This window comes from Panthera pardus, unplaced genomic scaffold (genome assembly GCF_024362965.1).
Source record: "Panthera pardus isolate Hobbes unplaced genomic scaffold, ASM2436296v1 HiC_scaffold_24, whole genome shotgun sequence".
Lineage (NCBI taxonomy): Eukaryota > Metazoa > Chordata > Mammalia > Carnivora > Felidae > Panthera > Panthera pardus.
Window position 1 is genome coordinate 1,259,778 of NW_026526810.1, and position 23,892 is coordinate 1,283,669.

General features: G+C 41.5%; 1 protein-coding gene across 2 annotated transcripts in view; it reads right to left on the reverse strand.

Moving 5' to 3' along the window:
• AGBL1 (AGBL carboxypeptidase 1) overlaps window positions 1-23,892 on the reverse strand; it is an 832,432-nt gene that overhangs the window by 96,902 nt on the left and 711,638 nt on the right. The window lies entirely within an intron of this gene.

The following is a 23,892-nucleotide window of genomic DNA, read 5'->3' on the forward strand; positions in this document are numbered from 1 at the left end:
GGAGAGACATGGGCAGCCTAGCTGATAACACGTAAACACGTAAAGACAGACGGATTATGCCCGGTATGAATATCTCACCATCCATCATCACCCAGAACAATTAGCATGATTCCCTAGAGTTTCCCATTTGCCAAGTTCTTCACAGCATCACGAAATCTGTCACCGATTCAACACTTATACGAGGAAGGATATAATTTATTATTTCCCTGGGATTTGGGCTCTTTTTTTTTTTTGGATTTGTTTATTAAAATAAACCCAGTAATGGAGAATTTCCTGTACACAGAGTAAAGCACTAGGCACCATTGGTAAAGGGAAAAAATATTAGCACTGCTAATCACCTACTGTGTGCCAGATGCTTTGCATTTATTTTCATTTCACTTAAAATGCATTCAGATATGCGTATCTATGGGGCAATATTATGATTCCGATTTTACAGTCGGGAAAAGAGAGACCTTGGGCATTTAGGAAATGTTCTCATTATCTTAAAGCTACACATGGCACGAAGATGTCCGATAATCAGATAAGATCAAGGGTTCCTGTATCCTTCAATTTAATCAGTAGATACTGACATATACAAGCTACTTTGCCTCAGGATGAAATGGGAGGAGATATTAATTCAGCCAAAATCAGCCATGGGCTCTGTCAAGTGGTCTAGAGTTCTAGAAAATGTCCAATGTCATTCTCACCAAAAAGTCGTGGTGATAAATGTCCTACTTCTTACTGGTCAAATGAATCTGTGATGATGTCGGCTATGTGGTCCAAATTCTTCACAAAAGTGGAAATGCCGAATAAAACAGGATGAGAGTGGGTGAGGAAAGAATGAAAACAAAAGTGGGGACAGACAGACAGAGAGAGATGGAGTGATGGAGATGGCCTGTGAGGTGTTTAGTAACACTTCCTCAACCAGGTTGCCAGCAAGTGTTTCCCCCTTAAGTTCTCATAACTTCTATGAGAAGTGAGTTGACTTAAGTGGCCTGAAAAAAACAAAATATGTAGGATGCTGGTTCACTGTGGAGGATCGTCAGGAGCTGAAAAATTTGGCAACTGTATGACTGAAGATTTCTGAGGGATCCACTGAGGTTTCACATGCACTTTAAAGTCTTCATCTAGAACAGCTGATGAAGTACCATGAGCCAAGTCAATTCATTTGCTCAGTCCTTTTGTTAGAAACTGATCTGGTTGGTAGTAAAACAGAGTTGGGGTCTGTGGTGTATGGTTGGCCATACTCCGTAGCTAAGTGATCTAGAGACGTGAACTAACCCACAAAGGTATCCAACTCAAGAGCATTATGACCTGATGTCAACTGACTAAAGGTGTTTGTGGGCCAGTCTGTCACTTCAGAAATGAATGATAATGGGAGCTCAGGCTACTACCCACTCCCATACCTGCTCTCCACCATTCTCACCGTATTTTCTCATTGAAGAGTTCCAAGTGCACCCTCCTGAATATTTGTGGATGACTACTAAAGAGCTACAACATAATGAGGCAAGCTAAAATAGTTGCCATTGGATACATTCCCTTGAACAGCAGAACACATGGGGCCATGGAAGTTTCAATGGCCAAACAAAACCAAACAAAAACAAAAACCAAAAAACCACTCTACAGTGGCACCAAACAATCAAACTGTGATTGTGTCTCACTCAATTACACTGCTCTAACACTCACCATTATCTTTCAAGAACTTGAAAAACAACATTTTCTCACTGTCTGGAAAAAAACAAAACAAAACAAAACAGAACATCTAAGAGAAGTACACATTTGCCGAAACCACTTAGATTTCTGTGTAATGTTTGGTGCAACTTTCTGTGCTAAGGGGTATTGCCACTCAAATGTTATGGTAGAAGGACTTTCCTTTTCTTATATGCTTCAAACCACAAGTACATAAGCCTGGTTACCAGAAATAAAGTAAACAACATTATCAAGGATAAATCATGCGATGGGAAAAGTCAGGGGTGATTTCTCAGAAAAAACAAAACAAATGAAATTTAAAAATGTGGACATAGGTTATGATCTTTTGAAAAATTAAAAGGTAATCTGTGCATTTATGTTCTGACTCATAATTTTATAGACATATCTCCTTAAGTGCCACTCTGCACTTATTTCTATAACGAACGCTTAATGTTATAAATGTTTATATATCGTTGGTCTCACATTGGAAATGTACGTATTTGTTGCTCTCGGCCAATGAAAGCCGTATGCCATTCTGCACTGCCCTTATTTCAGAAAGTGCTCATTTTTTAACTCCTCCACATTTTTCCCTTTCTGACATGATTTTATGTTCTGGTGAACAGTTTTGACTCCTAATGACTCACAAAAGACATGCGAATAATAGTGCCGGAGGTACAGACAGTGAATACTAGTTTTAAAGCAGCTTGAGGCATGAGCACATTTAAGGAAATTAAGGGTAAAGAAACAGACGATAATGCCCAAGGCCAACGGATGTCTCTGTGGAGGTCATTGAGGAAATCCCCTTTTACTGGGGCTTGGAACCACCCCACTCCCTTCCATCCCCAGGAAACGTCATTTTGTGTCTGGATCTCCTTTGGTTACCATACTCTCTCCTAGATTTGTTGACACCTATAAGTCTAGATATAATTCCGGTTGAGATCACTTCTGATACAACAGACACATCCATGTGGCTGGTTAGCATGTGTGGTACCGAGGATGACCCTCTGATAAAGTCCGTGGCGAAAGGATGGCTCACGGCCCACGTTGCTGTCTTACCCTTGCTGGTCCCAGGACTGAAGTTATTATGTTCTCCTTGAGCCCAAAGGAAAAAAATCTAGCTTTCCAAAATCTTGAGAGTCTCACTAGGATGCACCCCATCTTTCATATCCTTGGCATGCACAGGTAGCCAGAGTGGTGAGAGACTGTAACCCCAAACTCCTCTTCTTTATTATGTTTCTTCCCCAGAGGGTTTAGAGTAAGTGGTTGAGACATTACAACATGTGGGGGTTTATCCACATCATTGTGAATCTATGCTTCTGTGCTGAGATCCCTTTATCCAGGGCTGAGGGAGACGTGCTTTCTCTTTTTGCTAGTTTTTTTAGCTCCCCTCAATCATACTAACTTAACTGGAGATTTGTAGGAGTCCTTTGATATGATAAAGAGCTTCATAGACCTCACTGTATCCTGTAAGATACCCAACCCAAATTGTAAGATTCATCTGTAGCCAGAAGAGTCTGCGGTGGTTGCTGGAACAATGTCAGGGAATCCTAAGTGAAGGAAATGGCACGCTAAAGTATAACATCAGGAACTGTCTCCAAAGGGACAGTGTTATAGGACGTGTACAGCTTTGATTCAGGAGATATTCCCATTTCTACAAATACCTCCTTCTCTCTCAACTCAGAATGCTGGTACATATTAGAAACTGAAAGCCTTATATGAGAATACAGCAGAATATAGCTTGAGGGAGAAGCTTTAGCAATCCTGGAGGAACGAGCCTTGGCTGAACAAAAGCATGGGTGAATGTAAAGTCTGAGGTCACACAGGTGGCTTTAAGTGGTTAGGTAGGTGAGTGTTAAAGAAGGAGGTGTTTCAATAATATTACAACATGTAAATGTGTCAAATTCCCTTAAATATACACAATGTTGTGTCAAATACACTTCAGTAAAAAAAGCTCTGATTTGAGGAGCCTGGCTGGGTCAGTCAGTTAAGCATTGACTTTGGCTCAGGTCACAATTCGCAGTTTGTGAGCTTGAGCCCCGTGTCAGGCTCTGAGCCTGGAGCCTGCTTTGGATTCTGTGTCTCCCTCTTTCTCTGCACCTCCCCAGGTTGTACTCTGTCTCTGTCTCTGTCTCTGTCTCTCTCTCTCAAAAATAAAAACATAATTTTTTTTTTTTTAAAACAAGCTCTAATTTATGGTACAAATGATGGAACAGTTTTAAAGTGAGACCCAAGATAAATAGATAGATCTATCAATAGCTGGATGGACAGATAGACAGACATATATATATATATATATATCTTTTCATATATATATCTTATTATTTCTATTTGTTTTACTAAATTGCATTTATGAAGCAGAATCTTTATATAAACTTTATTTTTTTTTACTTAGTATCAACATCTTAAACACATATTATAAGCAAAGTCTTTTCCCAGCGGGCACTTTGTGAGCTCTCAGAAAACCTCAGTTGCTATCTCTACCCCTTAAGTTAATAGAGTTTGGGTTTATATCAATACTTCTATTATAGAGACTTGATATTACATACCTGGGGAGAAAAAGGAGCTTCTGTAATCTGATCTCTACTTATTTCTTTATCCCACTTTTCAAACTATATTCTCCTGTGTAATCCCTCCATTAAAGTTGGTCTCTCAGCTCTCCTCAAATCCATATGGGGCTTTGCTGTGCCTCTGAATTGGCTCAGAGAAACACATGGACTCTACCTGCAGTGCTGTCCTTCTCACCACTGGTAATGGAAACCCCCATACGTCTGAAGATCAAGCCCAAATATTATTTACTTGATAAAGAGTCCATCATTACACAGGCTAGAAAGAATTACTTATTTGACTTCAGTGCACTGACTTACTGAACTTTCCTTTGGAAGTCAAAGAAATGATTCAGATTAATGTGTAACTCATTCTTACTCCTTGCTTTATACACATAAAATGCTCAAAATAAATACCGATTAAAAAATGGCAGGAAGATGGGGCGCCTGGGTGGCTCAGTCGGTTAAGCGGCCGACTTCAGCTCAGGTCACGATCTTGCGGTCCGCGAGTTCGAGCCCCGCGTCAGGCTCTGGGCTGATGGCTCAGAGCCTGGAGCCTGCTTCCGATTCTGTGTCTCCCTCTCTCTCTGCCCCTCCCCCATTCATGCTCTGTCTCTCTCTGTCTCAAAAATAAATAAAATGTAAAAAAAAAAAAAATTAAAAAAAAAATGGCAGGAAGAAAAAAACAACAAACCTTTCTTAACACAAGGGAAATGCACTCTGCCCCAGACTACGGATAATCCTATGTGTCTCTTTTTTTTTTACTGGCCATCCACAGAAATTGAAGAGATGAGGTATTTAAGAAAATTTCACTTAAAATTTTGAAATTGCAGAATGACAGTACTAGAGTGGACCTCTTCTTTCCAAGATCATTTGCTAAAACTTCGATTTAATTGGTGTTTTTATGTGAGATTCTAGTTGGCTTGCCATGGACAGATCTTTGTGTTCTCGGCCCTAGAAACGTAAGGACTGGAGTCAGGTGTTTACAGTTAAAATGAAAGAGTCAGGGGCTCCTGGGTGGCTCAGTCGGTTAATAAGTGCCTTGGTTTCTGCTCAGGTCATGATCTCACGGTGTGTGTTTGATCCCTGCATCAGGCTCTGTGCTGACAGCGTGCAGCCTGCTAGGGATTCTCTCTCTCTCTCTCTCTCTCTCTCTCTCTCTCTCTCTGCCCTCCCCCTGCTCTCTCTCAAAATTCATAAATAAACATTAAAAAAAATTAAAAAGGCAGACATGGATAGAAGTTCAAAAATTTGCAGGATGGGGTAGAAGTTGGAGAGTCTATATGAAAAAACAAAATCGGCATTTGCTATTTAAAGACTCTATTTTGTTATCTTGGGAGCTATCTCCCAAATTCTATGTTTCTATCAGGCTCTCAGGTTTCAGATAAAAAGGATTTTATGTTGCTATTGTTATAGCCTAAAAGAATTCTTTACACAGGGCTTTTTGTTGTAAGAACACAATCCAATCTCCCTGCCTTCTGAAACACCCAGGGATTCCAAGGAGTTTATAGAGCAATGCATTCTGATCTCAGTTGTAGGAAGAAAACCAGTAAGCTGTTGGTTTCAGAACAGAGAGCCCTATATGCTGCCTCCTACCATCAAGCCTGGGGTGAAAGCCACCATTTTGTGGCCACCTGATTCTATTTTGGTTACAAGTTACCTGCAGGCTATCACTTGACCACACGTGTTTTTCCTGATAATGACGTCATATGACGGTCAGATGGAGTGATCCCGGGTGCCAGTGCCACGGGAGGGGAGTGCCACCATCACCGGGAGGAATCACAGGGTAAGTGGAACAAGTAGGAAGTACACATATTATCAGGTATTATATGATGTTAGTTATTTATCTTCTTGATGGTAAAAAGGATCACCACTCCATACATCATATACATTTTAAAAGATAGGAGTTGTTTACAATGGATTCTCATCTGGTACAAGCAGACAGCTAAGAAATCGAGTGTTCTCGTAAGGTCTGTGAGAGACACTTGTCAATAACTTCAGAGGGAGGTTGCCCTGACCCTAACACGCTGAAGTAATTTATGCCACATGCAATTCCAAGGGAATTTAACCAGTAGAGTGTTAACTGATAAAACATGACTGGTGACCTTCAAGGAAGTATTTTGATCTGAGCAGTTAACTAGGGACAGTTTCAATTGGGTTAATGAAAAAAAGTTATAAGCTCAAGTGACAACAAAAGTTGTAAGTTTAATATGGCCTATTTTGGAATATTAAAATATCAACTCAATAGGAGACAGTCTCCGATGACCATACCCGTGATGGGACATAGGAGATTATGAGTGTCCTGTCAGGAGCAAGTCACAAAAAGTTTGTCACAAGGAGTCACAAAATAAAATCGCTGTAGGAGGGACTGTGATAATTTGTTATAAACACCATAATAAAATACATTATGCAATATATTTCAATAAAATTTAATGTGAGTATAATATGTCATAGCAATTTGGCCCAAGGAAGGAGTAAATAAATATCACTTAACAAAGTCATGATATTGTAGTAACAGAATTGTAACAAAGGGCAGATTATATATATGTAAAGTTATTTTACACATTATATATAATTAAACTATATTTTCTAAATTATTATAATTTTTGTTCAAAAGCTCCTTTAATGTCAGTGAAAATAGCACTGTTGCATAGATGTTCTAGCTTCATCTGGTAGCATAAGTTATGTCAGGTAGTATTTTCACTTACTAATTACTGATTAACATAGCAATAATGACAATAAGAAGAATAATAAGACACATCTACTGTATTTGAAAGCTCACTGAGAGACATGTTGCTAGATACATTAAAGAAATTACCTCATTTGACACGTTGGCATTACTTTATACTTTTTTTTTTTTTTTTTTTTGAGAGAGAGAGAGAGAGAGAGAGAGAGAGATTGAGTGCAAGCAGGGGAGGAGCAAAGGGAAAGAGAGACAGAATCTTAAGCAGGCTCCATGCTGAGCATGGAACCCTACCAGGGACTCAATCCCACAACTGTGAGACCACGACCTGAACCGAAATCAAGAGCTGTATGCTCAACCAACTGAACCATCCAGGTGTCTGTATAATTTCTTTTTAACAGCTGATTTTACAATATAAATATTTGATTTCTGATTTGTTTTTTTTTTCCATGAGTTGAAGTCGTACAAATCCTAAACTCACTAAAATTCTTAGGGTTATTAACTAACTTAATCCATCCATTCATTCAATGAACATTTACTGATTGTCTAGGAATTTTCTTTTATTCACTTATGTATTCATAAATTTAGAAAAAACAGGGCACCTGGGTGGCTCAATCAGTTAAGCGTCTGACTTCGGCTCAGGTCATGATCTCGCGGTTTGTGGGTTAGAGCTCCGCATCAGGCTCTGCTGACAGATTCTGTGTCTCCCTGTCTCTCTGCCCCTCCCCCGCTCATCCTCTGTCTGTCTCTCTCAAAAATAAATAAACATTAAAAAATGAATTTAGAAAAAATAAGGAGGGGAAGAAAAACAACCTTTAATCTACTTTCCGTATACTGGGGGGCTATTGCTTGGGAAGGGAGTACAGAAGAACCCAGGAGTGGAGTGGGGGTGGGGAGGAGATGTACTGAGTTCAACTACAGTGTTGTTCAGTGAATGTTCTAGCAGAGAAGCAGGCAACGTACCCTGCAAGCTCAGTAGGTGGAATAAGAAAGTCTGTGAAAGAGAAATGTGGAAGCTTTCTCTTGGGGCAGAACATATGAGTTCCTCCAGGCAAAGGGAGGAGAGGATACCTCAGGGTGAAGAGTAACACGTATAAAGACCAGCATTAGAGCTATCGACAATAGTCAAGTATGGAAAGAGCCCAAATGTCCATTGATGGATAAATGTATAAAGAAGATGTGGTATGTGTATACATACATATACATATATATGCATATATATATATATATATGCATATATATGTATATATATATAATGGAGTATTACTCGGCAATCAAAAAGAATGAAATCTTGACATTTGCAGCTACGTGGATGGAACTGGACAAGATTATGTCAAGGAAAATTAGCCACTCAGAGAAAGACAAATATCATATGACTTCACACATATGAGGACTTTAAGATGCAAAACAGATGAGCATAAAGGAAGGGAAGCAAAAATTATATAAAAACAGGGAGTGGGACAAAACATAAGAGATTCTTAAATACGGAGAACAAACAGAGGGTTACTGGAGGGATTGTGGGAGGGGGGGATGGGCTAAATGGGGAAGGGGCATTAAGGAGGACACTTGTTGGGATGAGCACTGGGTGTTATACATAGGGATGAATCACTGGAATCTACTCCTGAAATCATTATAGCACTGTATGCTAACTAACTTGGATGTAAATTTAAAAAAATAAAAATAAAAAAAATAATAATAACAATAAATAAATAAATGATATTTAAAAAAAAGACCAGCGTTAGAGTGCACAGTGATTGTAAACCCTTCAGGGTGTTGGAAGGATAAGCTTTGTGTGGTTAGTGGGGGGACATGAAACTGGGAGTCAAGGGCAGAAGCTGAGGGGCTGGTAGGCCAAGGAAACGGAGTCAGACTTAATTTTATAGGTCATCTTATTTTGTATTTATAAGGAAGATGCTGGAGCACACTCTTTATCCCATTAGCATTAGACATAATTATTTAAATATAACTTGTTAGAGATTAGCTGTTTAATTTAAAAAACATAATTAATTGGAGCAATGTATTAAATAATAATATTTGACATCATTAATGAGGGTATAATTATATGTGCTATTTAAAAACTTACTGCAATACCAATATTTTCTCATAAAATGAAGCAAGAATTATTAACTACCAAGCAACTTAGCAACTCGCCTCAATTCATTTTGGGATTCACATCCCTGGCAATAATCACTCAAATATTAAAAAAATCTATTTAAAATCTCTTCACATAAACTCATATATAAGTGTAAGAAAAATGTAGTAAGATTTCCACAAGGAATAGGTTAAGGAAAAAAACAAAGGAGGGGGTAGGACTCCCATTAAGCATATATGAATTTATGGAAAGTTCTCTCTCTCTTCTCAGACTTAGGGGGACTTGGAGAAAATGCCCCCAGAGATTTGCCATTTAGCCGTAGAAGTATCACAAGGGAGCAGAAGAATGTGATCCTAATAGAACTGGCCTTGCATTGATGTGGAAGGGCTATGGCAGACATACTTCAGAGAGGACTTATCAGGTGGTAGTCACCATATTTAATACTTTATATACACTATTCATTGAATTGTCAGAAAAGCCCAATGAGTTAAGTGCTATTAATTTGTCTAATTCTTGGGGCGCCAGGGTGACTCTGTCGGTTGGGCGTCCGACTTCATTCAGGTCATGACCTCATGGGTTCATGAGTTCGAGCCCCGTGTCGGGCTCTGTGCTGACAGCTCGGAACCTGGAGCCTGCTTCGGATTCTGTGTCTCCCTCTCTCCCTGCCCCTCCCCCACTTGCCCTCTGTCTCTCTCTCTCTCTCTCTCAAAAGTAAATAAACATTAAAAAAATTTTTTTTAAATAAATTTTTTAAAAAATGTCTAATTTTTATATAAGAAAAGTAAATCTCAAAAAGGTTAGGTGATTTGTCTAAGGTCCTTCAGCTAATAACTAGTAGCATCAGGAGTGGCACTGAGGTGGTGACAATTCCGTACTGGAAGAAATCATGGACTGACTTCAGAATGGATACAGTTCAGTTGATAATACAGGGAGGCGTTAAATGTAGGCATTGGCATGTTTTATTATTTGATTTGAACACTGCATCATAATGGTATATATCTGTTCTTCACTCTCTGTTATCGAGCAAATAGCATCTATAGGAAATGAGGTTCTGGAATACCATACTGGCATGTTTAATTCCGAGTAAGTGATTAGGAAATGGAGTACAGTGATGTCCGCTCAAAACACTGTTGTCATCAGATGCTACCACAGGCTTGCAAGCAACGTGGTGGCAACCAGTGGAACTGCATCAAATGGCCATTTTTTGAGGTCACGAGAGGTCCTACACTGGCAATGTTTGAACTTAATACAACGAGATCTTTCCATTGAAGGTCACCTTGGCAAGGTGAGTGGCATGGAGAAGGGAAAATGGAACAGGAAGAGAAGTTGGAATGTTCTGGCGAGAATACTGGGGACAAAGAATGACTGTTTCCAGAAAAAGCAGTGGCTAAAAGAAGAGGTTGATCGGCTCCCGAATCATCTGCAAACCAAACTGGCAGACACCCAGGTGGATGTGTGGAGTGAGACACGGGTGGAGAGCCATCAGGACGACTCTGAGACTTTCAGGAAAAGCAACTGAGAGCATTTACATGAGGGAAGTTTCCTCCCAACAGGAAGAATTATTTCTAAAAACGTTTTCTTCTTATGCCTGTAGGAGTTATTCTAGATTCTATGTTAGATTCCATACTAATTCAAGAAATACATTTCTGTTTTAAAAAACAAACATGCAAAAAAACAAATAAACAAACAAACAAAAAAACACAAAAGGCAACGAAACCCAGGCTCCCAGAGCTGCAAAATTGAACTTAGCACTTCCGATGAGGAAGGAGTAAGGTGAGACTGCCCGCCATGCACACCCAGTGTCCCCCATTCTGCTCAGGGTGGGGTGCAGCTTTCTCCGCTCAGCACATGCGGAATCAGTGACCCCCAGGAGCCAGGCTCAGGGCCAGCCACTGGGTGTGGGGTGAAGCGCGCACCTTCTCTCCCCTGCTCTGCCCTGCCTAGTAGCGGAGACGGTCAGTCCAATGTGCGTTTGCGATGAGACGTGTGCTGTGCAGACAAACAGAGGTGGAGGCTGGAGCAGTAATGAGGGTCTTATCTGATCCAGTGTGTCAGTACCCCCAACACACACACACACGCACACACACACACGCACTTGAATACATGTACATTCTACATACATGTGCATACCCGTGCCCACCTACATGCATGCAAATGCACACATGCACACATACATCCACACATGCACACCCATCCACGTGCACACACATTCACGTTCACATGTACTCACACCTACACCCATACGTGCACCCATGCATTTACGCATCTGCACACGTCCATGTGCACACACTCATGCCTACACCCATATATACACCACAGCACACACACTTGCTCACAATTCAAACCTATCCCCACCCACACACATGCACACATACAGACACACACACACACACATATCACGACTGTGCACACAGAGACACACACTGTCACGACTCCCTGGGGACCGTGGAGAGTAACATCCGCATTACTGTTCAGACTCAAACAACATTTTTCTTTTTGTCAGCCATCCTTGGCCCTCCTGGCACATCAAATTGCTTCAAAATTTCTCCATCCTCTGATTCCATGCTTAGAATGTTTACAACTTTGCTTCCCGTTTCTTCTTTTGTCCTGATAATTATATTAACAAATGATTTCATATTACTTATGAATATTCACTAATTATATAGTAACAGATAATTATATTAACAAATAACACCTCCCATGAACAACTTTAAGGCTCCGAGTCCTATGAATGGGCTGATTTCCTATTTTTTATTATTGACATAATTCTAGAATCTGCTTTCCTATTTCATTTCAGTCAAGGGAAAGGCTTTCATGGTACCCAAAGCTGAGGTTCAGCAAACTTTAAGATTCCATTGTCTGTTGTTTCCAAAAGAAAAAAAAAAAGAAAGGAAGGAAGAAAGGAAGAAAGAAAGAAAAGACAAAGACAAAGACCAAATTTCAAAGCCTACTTTTGAGTTTCTTCTCTGACAGGCCCTCTTACTGAAGGAGGCTCTGAGAACCGCCAGGGCCAAGAGAACATGGTGCCTTGCTTTCCCCTCTAAAATCCCCTGGCTCTGCTTTCCATTGCCTCCCCCCGAGATTTTCCCCCAAGTAAACCAAAGCTCCTCCCTGTGAGCACAGGGCTCACAGATAACCTAACTCCCACCAAAGTGGTAAAAAGTGACGTGACCACTGCTCAGAGCCGATCCCAGGGCCGCCTCTGACAAATACCCCAAAACACACAACAGAGCCAAAGAAAGAGCAGCCTGATGGTTGTCCCTGGCAGGCCTGAGCAACACTCTTTATCTGCCTCCTCAGAAAAGAGTTTTCTGGAATATAAAGCCAAAGGAAAGAGGTAATTTATTGTGAGGATTGCGTATTAATTAGTTTTCAGGAGTTCCTTGGGTAATTACAATCTGTAACATTTGTAATTGATTTGGCTAGATTAAAAATGGATGCTTTGGTGCATCAGTGAAATTAGCAAGAAGCCAAGAAGAAGCGGGAGGAGTAAATGTCTTACCTGCCAGATGAGGGGCAAGTTGGCCTCAGGCCAGGCTCCAGACGGTACCTTCTCTGGAGCCAAAACTACAGAGGCATCTAAGACTGCACACTCAGCAGGTAAGGTCTTTCCCCCAAAAGCCCATATGGAGTAGGTGACCAGAGGTCTCCTGAGCGCTTTAACAATCAGAGGAGTGCTCCCCCCAGGGACTTGTGAAGTCGGACACCTTCCTCAGCCCCACCTTGATAGTGGGCAGGCTAACGAGATGGGCATAAGTGAAAATCAATCATTCTGCAGAACAGAGGGAAGGAGCCCCTTCTCCTGGAGGGGGTGAGGAACCAGGATGGGATGAAGGGGGCGGGGATGTAGAAAAAGAAGCTGCCTCCTGCCAGACATAATCTTGGGCTGAACCGCCTCCCTCTCGAGCTGTGGCTGGCCACCTGCCCTCTGGGACCCTCCCCAAAAGACCCTTGCTCCCTGTGTGTCTTATCCCAAGTTCCTGCCAGGGCTCCTTTGTTCGCCAGTCATGACCAGCCGTGTGGCTGTGACCAGGGGGACAGCGCACTGTTCTTTGGGCGGGGGCGGGGACTCAGAGTGTGCCTTCCCCGAGGCTGCACCCTCACCCCTGATGCTGACAAGTCCTAACACAGAGGTGATGAGGTGCCCCTGCAAAACAGCTCGTGTGCAGGTTGTGGGTGGAAGACCTGGTTTAGAGATTCAGGAAAGGAAGGATCAAGACACCTCAGTGTCATGGGTGTATTAACTCACACTTATGGAGCACTTGCTATGTATACAGCACTGCTGGCAAATTTAGAAAATCTCAATGACAGAGCTTTAGACAAGTGCAGTAGTACACAGGTCCAAGGTGGGGAGCATTCTAGTACAAAAGGTGAGCAAGTGCTTTACAAGAGATGTAGTTACAAGAGATTAAGGACATAGAAGAGGAAATCCAAGGGAGGAGGAGGGAAGGGAGATGGAAAGATAAAGGATAAAGCAGGGAAAGAGAAGTGGGAGAGACACCAGCACTGGTCTGCGAGCAAGAGGCCTAATAGGAAGGAGGGGCGGCTTCATGGAGAAGAGAGAGCTCTTCTCTAGAACAGGTGTCTGCAAACTATAGCCCACAGGCCAAATCTGGCCCACTGCCTTTATTTTGTAAATAAAGTTTTATTGGGATGTAGACATGCCTGTTCATCCACATATTATCTGTGGCTCTTTTTGTCCTACAACAGAGTTGAATAGTTGCAAGAGAGAGCAGAGGCAAAGCCGGAAATATTTACTGACTCTTTGCAGGAAAAGTTTGCCAAGCCCTGCTCTAGAATAAAACCCTCATCACATAAGCCTAGTCTATGAACAAGAGTATGTGTTCATTCTTTCTCCAGGATCTAATTACAGGGGTTTTGCATTCATAGGCAGCATTACTGAGCTCCATGTAGAGATCATCTCTCCTGGAAGATGTGTTCTGCTCCGGAGAGAGATAGTTTACACTTGCCAGTGTTATTTATCTTTCCTGGTCAACATGGAGTGCGGCGGAAATAGGTCTTACCATGATGGGGATGACTCCATTTTAAAATACAGATGGGGTGCCTGGCTGGCTTAGTCGGTGGAGCGTGCAACTCTTGATCTTGAGGTTTTAAGTTAGAGCCCCATGTTGGGTACAGAGGTTACTTAAAAATAAAAGCTTTAAAAATAAAATAAAAATGAAATGAAATGAAATGAAATGAAATAAAAATAAAATAAAATAAAATAAAATAAAATAAAATAAAATAAAATACAAATGTGTGTTGTTAGAAATACCACCATTTTTAGTTTTGATCTTGGGGAGAAAGACAGAATGTGGGAAGAGAGAAGCAGGTTGATGACCATGCTGCATGTGATGGAGGAGGGTTGGTATCTGGGAGCGAACACTGTTTAATCCAAAACAATGGCCAGAAAAAAATGTCGCTAAACTCTGAGCAACAAGTGGCCCCCAGGTCTCTTCGCTGGGTACATTTCTGATAGCTGACAGTTACAGAATGTAGGTAAATGCTTGCTGTCTTCAGGGTTCAGAGCGTAAGGGTGTTCAGTAAGGATGGCAAATGTCTAAGTACACCTGGAGATGCCCAGATTCAAGTTTTCCTCAAGACTCAAGCTCATGCCTCCTCACTTTCTACTTGTCCCTCTTCCTATGCTGACAGGGAGAATAGCTTCCAAGTATCTTTTGACAAAGAGGTCTGTCTTCAGGGGTCATGGGTTTCCTCCCCCTCCCCAAGAGGGATGGGTGGAAGGGATGGCTTTCTGCCCAATCTCTTCTTCGTGGAAGAGCATGCCAGCCAGGTCTGGTGACACACTTTTTAGGAATCCCTTTCGTTCAGTACAAACACCTTTGTGCTATCTACTTAGAAAATGGCACATAGCTGGGTACCCGCCACCTTCTTTCCATTCAGGGGTTGGAACTCAGGTTTGCTTAGCAAGCCCACTGTTGAGTGGCAACAAGGATTGACAGAAGCCCACAAAACTAGACGAGCCCTCAGGAAGCACAGGGAGGAGGGAATGGGGATTGTTTACAGGGTTTTTATACATTTGAACAGACAAAAGTTTGAGGTTTGATAGACGACTCATGTACCCTGAAACTGAATCTGAATGTTCTACCTTTCGTGGTCTTTAGTGTATATTCTGGCCTGGATCAAACAAGAGTTGGTTATATTCTCTCTTACACTTGGTGACAGAAGGGCCCCCAGTACTTATGGCAAATAAAATCCTGTATTCTGTCTGACAAAGCTGCTAGGATGATTCAGGAGGCAAGGGACCACTTTGTTTCTTTCTTTACAAATTGCCTCATGGTCCATACGAATTGCCTGCTGGTGGTGGGTGAGTGATGGGCAGGAAGTCAGGTCTCATAGTGAGGTAAGGTGATATTTCAGCCTGGATCCCCCAGCATAGAGTTCCCTGATCTCCACCCCATTCTTAACGGTAACCCCCTTGGGAGTCCCTTGCTAATCCCTATCTTTAATCCAACCTTTGAACAGAGAGGCCAGAAATTTGGAGGAAATCCAGGGGTTCAATATCCTCTGCAATCGTTAATTTCTTTCTCATAGGAAACAAATCTATATGTCAGTGCTGTGCTAACATTGCATCTTTAACATCATGGCAGTAGCTTTAGGCCAGTAAGCATTAATAAAACAAACTGACTTGAACAGATGTAAGTCAGACACTAAAGAGAAAGCCATGAGGCTCAATGCTAATCCCAATTGCTAACTCGTCCCCTTTTGTATGGAATCTTCTTTTAAAAATTTTTTTAATGAAAAACTTCAATTAAATTGCGGCAAAGAACATGCTGTGTGTCTAAGGAAAATGGGCACATTTGTCAACCACAATCTGGATTCAGAGATGTGATGTGACTCTGGGCTTGTCCCACGTAGCAGGCATTTTATGAGACCTAGATGTTATTTATGGTGGCAGTGGCAGAGCCTGATGAAGTGGGTGCCCTGAGCAGAGTGTGGGGAGGCCCGAGATTGATTGCACACTTTCATTGCTATTAAAAGAGTCTTAGCATTTAGGTTGAAGCAAATTGTAGGACTTTTTCTCTGGGAGTCATTAACAAAAAGTCTAATAAAGAACAAGGTATATATTTTTTCTGTTCTGTAATTTTTTTCTAATCTCTTTACAGTCCCCCTTATGACCTCTCTATTTTCTGATTTGCAAAACAATATCAGTTGGCTTTGTCACTCATCAGATGGGGCTCTCTCAGAGAGGGACAAATGAAGCTGTCCCGTTGGATGCCATGCTTGGCGACCCTCTTAAAGAGGCATTTTTTAAACTCCTGGATTGCTACCAATTAGGGTGTCAGAAAAAGCTTATTTTTAAAGATCATAGGATGAATATACCAGGAAGTAGCATATAATATCAACAGTAAAAGTAGGGATCGTTTCATCAAATTGTGACTGTATATGTATATATTTATGCATATGGAGTCTCTACATAAAATGTACTTCATAATGTGGGTTGCATTAAATATTATTTGAGGGGCACCTGGGTGGCTCAGTCTGTTGAATGCCCAACTCTCAATTTCAGCTCAGATCACGATCTCACAGTTCATGAGTTTGAGCCCCACAGCAGGCTCTGTGCTGATAACACAGAGCCTGCTTGGGATTCTCTGTCTCCCTCTTTCTCTGCCCCTCTCCATCTCATGCTCTCTCTCACTTTTTCTTCCAAAAATAAATAAATAAACATTTTTAAAATATCATTTGAAAAAACATGCTCTACATTTTAACCCTAGATCAGTGGCAGAGGCAATGAATATCCCCACTTCTCCTCCCTGCGGTTTATCTCACATAGAAGAGTTTTCCTGATTCTGTACCATCTGGCACTCAAGTGACAGCTGGTGTTTCTGGGCTCCTCTAGCAGGGCCCCATGCATTCCCCCCCCCCCAGAAAAAAAGGACCAAGGGCTTTCCTCTAACCAGGGGCAAATCAGATTGCATGAACAGTATACAAAGGAAGTAACGTTACTTTAGTATTTATTATGTGTTGGTTACTGGCCCCAAAGCATTTATGTATATGTAATTCACAAAAATCCTAGGGCTGTTTTTGAAGTAAGGTATTTATTTTCTTTCACATATATGGAAATTGAAGTTGAGAGACACCCTGCCATGACCTTTTTCCAAAAGACCTTACTGTCTGAATTTTTACATTATTATTGTTTTATTTTCTTTAAGTGACTCCTGAGACTGTTACCATTCCCTGTGGAAAGAATTGGGAAATACTTGAAAAAGTGTGGCCCTCCATAAAGGCACTTTATATCATTGTACAGGACATAATGGGTGCAGGTATATCGGCTTCACAATGAACGAAGCACTCCTGTAGTCTTACCTGACTTGCTCTTCACCATGTATCCGTCTGATGGGTAGGGGAAGTATTGTTCCCACTGTACAGATTGGAAAACTGATACAGAGAAGGCAAATCATTCACATGCTTTATAGGAGCCTGATCTTGAACCCAGGGCTTTGCTTCCAAGTCCATTGCTGTTTGTAGCATAGCCACTATTGTCAAAAGATCATAAAGACTGTGTCTTGTGTTGTATTCTATAGTTTTTAAAATGCCAAAGGCCCCCCTCCCAAAACTAACATTAAAAAAAGGAGGAAAAGCAGACATCAGGAAGACAGTGGAGTAGAGATTCTCAAACATCTTAAAAACCACTAACTAAAAATGGATTCTCAAAGTGTTCATTCTCATTATTAATATCATCTGGCACTTAATGGTAATTAGCCAGATTACTAACTCCTTTACAGAATCCTGAGAATTTTGTTTAGAAATCAACTCATCTGGCTCAGCAGGGAAACAGGAAAGACCAATATGCCTTGGCTCCCACATTGCATCCACAGGCTCTTAAAATGAAAAGCAAAGGATAAGGGTTCTCTCTGTCATTTTAAACGGGAGGGAAAATTAATTGCTCCTGCAGAGATGAAAACTTTACGTTTGAAAAGAAACTGGTACAAAATTCTTTTTTCTTCTATTCCCACCTGTGGAGAGTAGTCACAAAGACAAATGCCAAATCCTTTCCTAATTAGGAAGCGGACCGTCTGGAAGGCACTGCGGCCAAAGGCTGGCTGTACGTAGAGGGGAAATGAGATGAGGTGTATAATATTTGCATGTTTGAGAATGAATATATCACATTGGCTGTGTATATATAACTAGGTCTGTCTATTGAGCTGCTGAGTATTGAAAATTAAATAAACAAGATTTGCTAATCATATGGTTATAGATGTGGAACTGGCCTAGGAACCACTTTCTACGTATTTTTGTATTTTGTCTGCAATAATAATAAACAGGCTTACAATGCCATTAGCAGCGGAGTCCGACACATTAATTCTCGAATGAGGAAAATTTGGCCTCGTGGTTACTTTTGGCGGAGGATTCAGAACTTGGAGCTGCTATATTCGGTTCTCCGGTTGACTGGTTTTAGTCAGATCGGCTCCGTTTTTATCTGTTTTCTCCATCTGAAAATACGGGGAATAGGAATGCTTCCCTTTTGGACTTCAAAATATCTCCTAAGAAGAGATGTGCAAGGGACCTGATGGGAATTCGCAGTCAAGGAAGCACATCTTCTGCCCCCCAGACTAATTCTTGTGGTTGCCTTGATAGAGCGTCTGAGTGTGCTTGTGAATGCATGGGAGCTTTGAAATCTGCTTTGTTTGCACTGTTAATTTTTTTTAAAGGTGATTTATTTTGGTGAGGGAGGGGCAGAGGGAGAGGGAGAAAGAGAGTCCCAAGCAGGCCCTGCCTGACTCGGGGCTTGATCCCACGAACCATGAGGTTATGACCTGAGCTGAAATCAAGTCGGACCCTTAGCCCACTGAGCCACCCAAGTGCCCCTGTTTGCATTCTAGATATGCCTCTGTTGATCCACACTAATGTGAGAAATCCATTTCGACATCACTTCAACTATTTCCTCATTTGAATGAAGAAATGGGGATATGAATCTGACGTGTTGATTGGTAGTATAAGACATGAAAAAATATGTACCAAAGGACTTAATAACTGTAGATGTTATTTTAAAGCTAAATGTATCATGGGAAGATCATTCAAGTAAACAATCTGACCAATCATTTTTCTATTTGTGGAATGATATGGAAAGACAAAATATAGGTGTTCAAACTCTTTTGGCACAAATGATGGTTCTGACCTCAAATTGGGAAAAGAGCTGGGCTGTTAGATACAGAAGAAGGTCAGAACTGGGTGTTACTTAGAAAAGCACTGGGTGACTCAGTCAGTTGAGTGACTGATTCTTGGTTTCAGCTCAGGTCATGGTCCCAGTATCAGGGGATCAGGTCCTGTGTTGGGCTCACGCTCAGCGTGGAGCCTGCTTAAGATTCTCTCTCTCCCTCTGCCCTTCTCCCTCCCTTCTCTCTCTTTTTTAAAAAAAATATCTATTTATGAGAGACAGAGACAGACAGATGGCAAGCAGGGGTGGAGGGTGGGCAGAGAGAGGGAGACACAGAATCTGAAGCAGGCTCCAGGCTTTGAGCTGTCAGCACAGAGCCTGACGCGGGGCTCAAACTCACGAACCACAAGATCATGATCTGAGCCGAAGCTGGACTCTCAATCGACTGAGCCACCCAGGTGCCCCCTCTTCTCTTTCTTTCTTACGGAAAATTTAACAAGACACAAAGGCAAAGAGTATCGACTAGTTCAAGTATAATACCAGAGTAAAACCTTGAAGGTGGAACAAAGAATCCACCGACTGAAAAATGACAAGCTGCCCCCCCTCTGTGTGAGGCACAGAGGCAGTTAGAGTCCTCAAAGTTTAGTAAACAAGTGAAGAAGAAGAGTAGGTGGAAAGATAGGAGTCCCTGCAGAGCAACACCAAAGGCATGCCAGCCTATTTGCAAGGAGCCTGTGGGAAGGAAGAAAGAAGTGTGGGAATCCATTCATTTAGTCTACAGATTTCATAACACCACTAGTCACGGTGGGCCACAGAATCCATGTAGGCTTGCTTTATGAAGGTATAGCATTACGGTCACTGGACTTCCTAACAGAACAGTTGTCAGGTTGACAGACTGAGGTTAAGCCTGATCCCTTTGAGTGTCTCAGCAGATGGGTATTCCCTTTGAAGTCCTGGCCCCATTTCTGAAAGATAGATGTCTCTAAGGATCATGGAAATGGGGGACACTTATTCTCTGTCCCAGGTTCCTACCCACAGGTCATTCTGGAAAAGAAGCAAAAAGCAACATGACAATGGCTCTCCTTGGTTGGGTTTCTTGAGCTGGCTTCCTGGTTAAGTCAGTCAAGGAAGTTTGATTAACGGTATGACTCTAAGAACCAAGTGTTGCATGAGTTGCTAGGTGTGGCAAGATATGTAGCCAATTAGCAGATGAGTTCCAAAGACAAGGTACCCAGGCCTTCTGTCAAGGCAACTAAGGGAATCCATATTTTAGATTATGCAGGCTACAAACTTTGGAAATTTCCAATGTCATTTCTATTTTTCTAGACAACTGACCAAATTGAAAGATCAGATTCAATATCATCTTTGATGAAACAGTAATCTTAGGGCCTCTGATATATTCCCTATGGTGTAGACAGCACCTGCATGCTAGTGTATCCCAGAAGGAGTCAGGCTACAATTACAATGCTCTTTATTTCTTATGGTTTCTCCCACTTGCTTGTTCATCAGATACTTCTTTTTTTTTTTTTTTTGCCTCTTCTCCTTTCTTGCTTCCATATATCTATTTGAAATATGTCTGAAATAAAATCCCAAGACTCCCAAGAATATTCTTGTGCTTGTAAACATGTGTACAACTTCCATCCACATATTTTCACATAACAATGTTTAAATGCCAAAGGGAAAGAGGGCGTTCATTGTGTGTCTGTGTGTTTTGTTTCTGTTTTTTTGTTAGTGTGTGTGTGTGTGTGTGTGTGTGTGTGTGTTGGCAGATATGCTTTCCTACTTTCTTAACACAGTTGGATGCAGGCTGTGGATTCTTTTAAATGTCCTTTAGGAGGCAGAAAAAAGTCATGGAAAAGCTTATATCCCAGCTCTGCCACTCACCACCAATTTGACCTTCAATATGTGACTTAAAGTCTTTAAAGCTCAGATTTCTTCCTAGTAAACTGAGGGTGAAAAATAAGGCAGAGACAGAGGATTCCGCTCAGTTCCTAAAAAGCACTGGATATAAATGGCTATAAGGTGATTCCCTTTCCTTTCCTTTTCTGATTAGACTACCTTAGTACAATTTAAGATGATGTTGTTCAATTATAAACATGAATCTCTGAAAAGAATCAAAGCTATCTTGTGATAGAATAGGGGGTCTCAGAAGCACTGCAGTCTGAAAGGGAGCAGGTGGCCATAATAGAGGGAAGGGGAGGATGTTGCTTTCCTGCATTTGTTTCACAGCAAACGCCTGTGGGCAGTGGGATGGCCTATTTTCCAGCTCTGTTGGATACAAGCCCAGAGAAGTAGTCAGGGACTCTCAAGTCAAAAAATGATGCTGGTCTCTCCTTCATCAACTCCCTGAGAAAGTGGGGAATCCAATTTATAATGGTTCTAGAGGGGGGAAGGATATCAAGAGATGCTTGAGCTTAGGTGTTGGCCCACTGGGCTAATGTGCACAAAGCGCTTGGTACAGAGCAATGCTCATCAGTGTTTGTGATGGTTGGGGTAGTAGAGGTTGCTATTGTTATTATTATTGGAAGTATTTGTCTAGAATCCCACCAAGGCAAAGACAGATAGCGCCTTCTTTTCTGTCTGGATGTTCTACCTGCATATCAGATTTACAAGTCTCAGGGGGCATTCTATGAGCTGTTCCTCTCCTGACTTTTGGACTATGCTCTGAGTTCTCCAGGATTGTTGTACCACATAGCATCTCATTCAGTTTTATCACACCTTGGATTGAAATTTCTACAAATTAATTTTTAAAGAAGGAAGCTAAAGCCCAGAAAATGGCCACAATTCCTAGTGTAAGGATGGTCAGGGGCTCTGGGAGGCAGGGAGGAGGAGAAACCTGATGCTGGGGTCTCCATGATGATCAGGTTCAGCCACACCGCCATGGCTTTAAGGGCACTTATCACACTGACCACTGGGAAGAGAGTAGAGGGTAGCTTTTAAATAGTTGTGCCCCAGGGGCACCTGGGTAGCTCAATCAGTTAAAGCCTCTGACTTCAGCTCAGGTCATGATCTCACAGTTCGTGGGTTCAAGCCCTGCATCGGGCTCTGTGCTGACAGCTCAAAGCCTGGAGCCTGCTTCAGATTCTGTGTCTCCCTCTCTCTCTCTGCCCTTCTCCCACTCATGTTCTCTCTCTCTCTCTCTCTCTCAAAAATAAATAAACATTAAAATTTTTTTAATAAATAGTTGTGCCCCAATCCCTCAGGCCCACTCTGGTTTTTCCACTGGCACACCCCTCCGACCTCTCCAGCAAAGATTGTGGGAATAGACCATTAGAGAGTTCATCAGTCGTTCAAGTAAAGATTCATAGAATTCAGTCTGCTTAACTCAAATTCAAAGGCATTTATCACCCTGCCATCAAGGCAGCTGACAGCTAAATGCTCTAAAAATTATTTCAAAATGATGCCTTTGCTTGGTCCTTGAAGCTGTGTGATTTAAAGGCTTTGCCTAAATCCTAAACTGTGGGCCGAGGTGGGCACACCACTTTCTTTTCAATATCCTCAGTTAAAGTATGGATATACTCAATTATATCCATAATTAAGTATTATGTTCTGTTCTCCATACTTTGAGATCACGTCTGTTTCCCGTCACCATTAGTCTGTACCATCCCACCTGTATCTACTAACGGCGAACAGGCCCTATTTTTTAGTAGTTTTCTTGGATAGAAGTCCAGATACAAACCAGGCAGTGTGAAGTCACAGAATTGAGCTCTCCTCTTCTCCATAACTCCCACACTGAGTGGGAATCAGTCTAATGTGGTTCTAGGTAGTCACCCTTCCTTATAGCACCCTCTTCATGATTCCCTCACACATCTGGATCTCTGAAGCATTACTGCCTACTAGACTTTAAAGTGCTCGGAATTCTGTAAGAGTTGAACATGTACTATGTGTAACAGCCTTTTGGGGGACTGGATTCTTCGTCCATGCTCTTTAGCTACTACATGTGAAAGATTTCCTTGGGCTTAGGGCTATGAAGAAAGGTCATAAAGGGCTTTCTTCATTGATGTATAAATAAGACTTCTCATCTGGAAAGACTCAAGGGATTGCTGTCTTGTGTGGCTTGGTTAGTTATATGAGAATCTTGCACCAAGAGTTGGTACCACACATAAATACACTCTGGTGATCTTGCACTGCTTGAAGATTCTCTTCTGGCCCATTGAACAAAAGTATCCACACTCCATTTCCCTACCCGTTCCTTTGCTTCTTGCCTATTTGTTGTGTGAGTATGGAGGAAGGGGGGTATTTTTTTAAGCTCCCCTGATGCCTGATATTCATTAACCTCATCTGCTGCTACATTCTGACTCCCCTCTTTGATCATATACTGGATGAGCCACATTGACAATTCATCATTCTGACAAATTGTAAAAGATAAACCATCTCACATCTCTTGGATTGTGCCCTGACAGCATGATCCAGACCCAGACACTAATGAAACACCAAGATACGTGCTCATCTTTCTGCGAAGGCTATGATTTCCCTTTTTCTCTATTACAAAAGGTTCTAGATTCATTGTATATTTGACATTCACAATAGAGCTTAGAAATTTGCATCTTAGGGATAGATTAGTGTTTCAGATCTTTAAATTCAATCATACCTATTTCCTCTGCTTTAATTTACATCTACTAATTTATCTCTCTCTGCTTTTACACCAATGCATATCCTGTTTCTTTTGAATGCCCCTTTATTTTTGTATCATGCCATAAAGAATAAAACTGTACCTAAAATACCTAGCACCAAAGCCCCATTTAGCTCACCTATATATTACTTCATTGTTCTCTTGGTTTTTAGA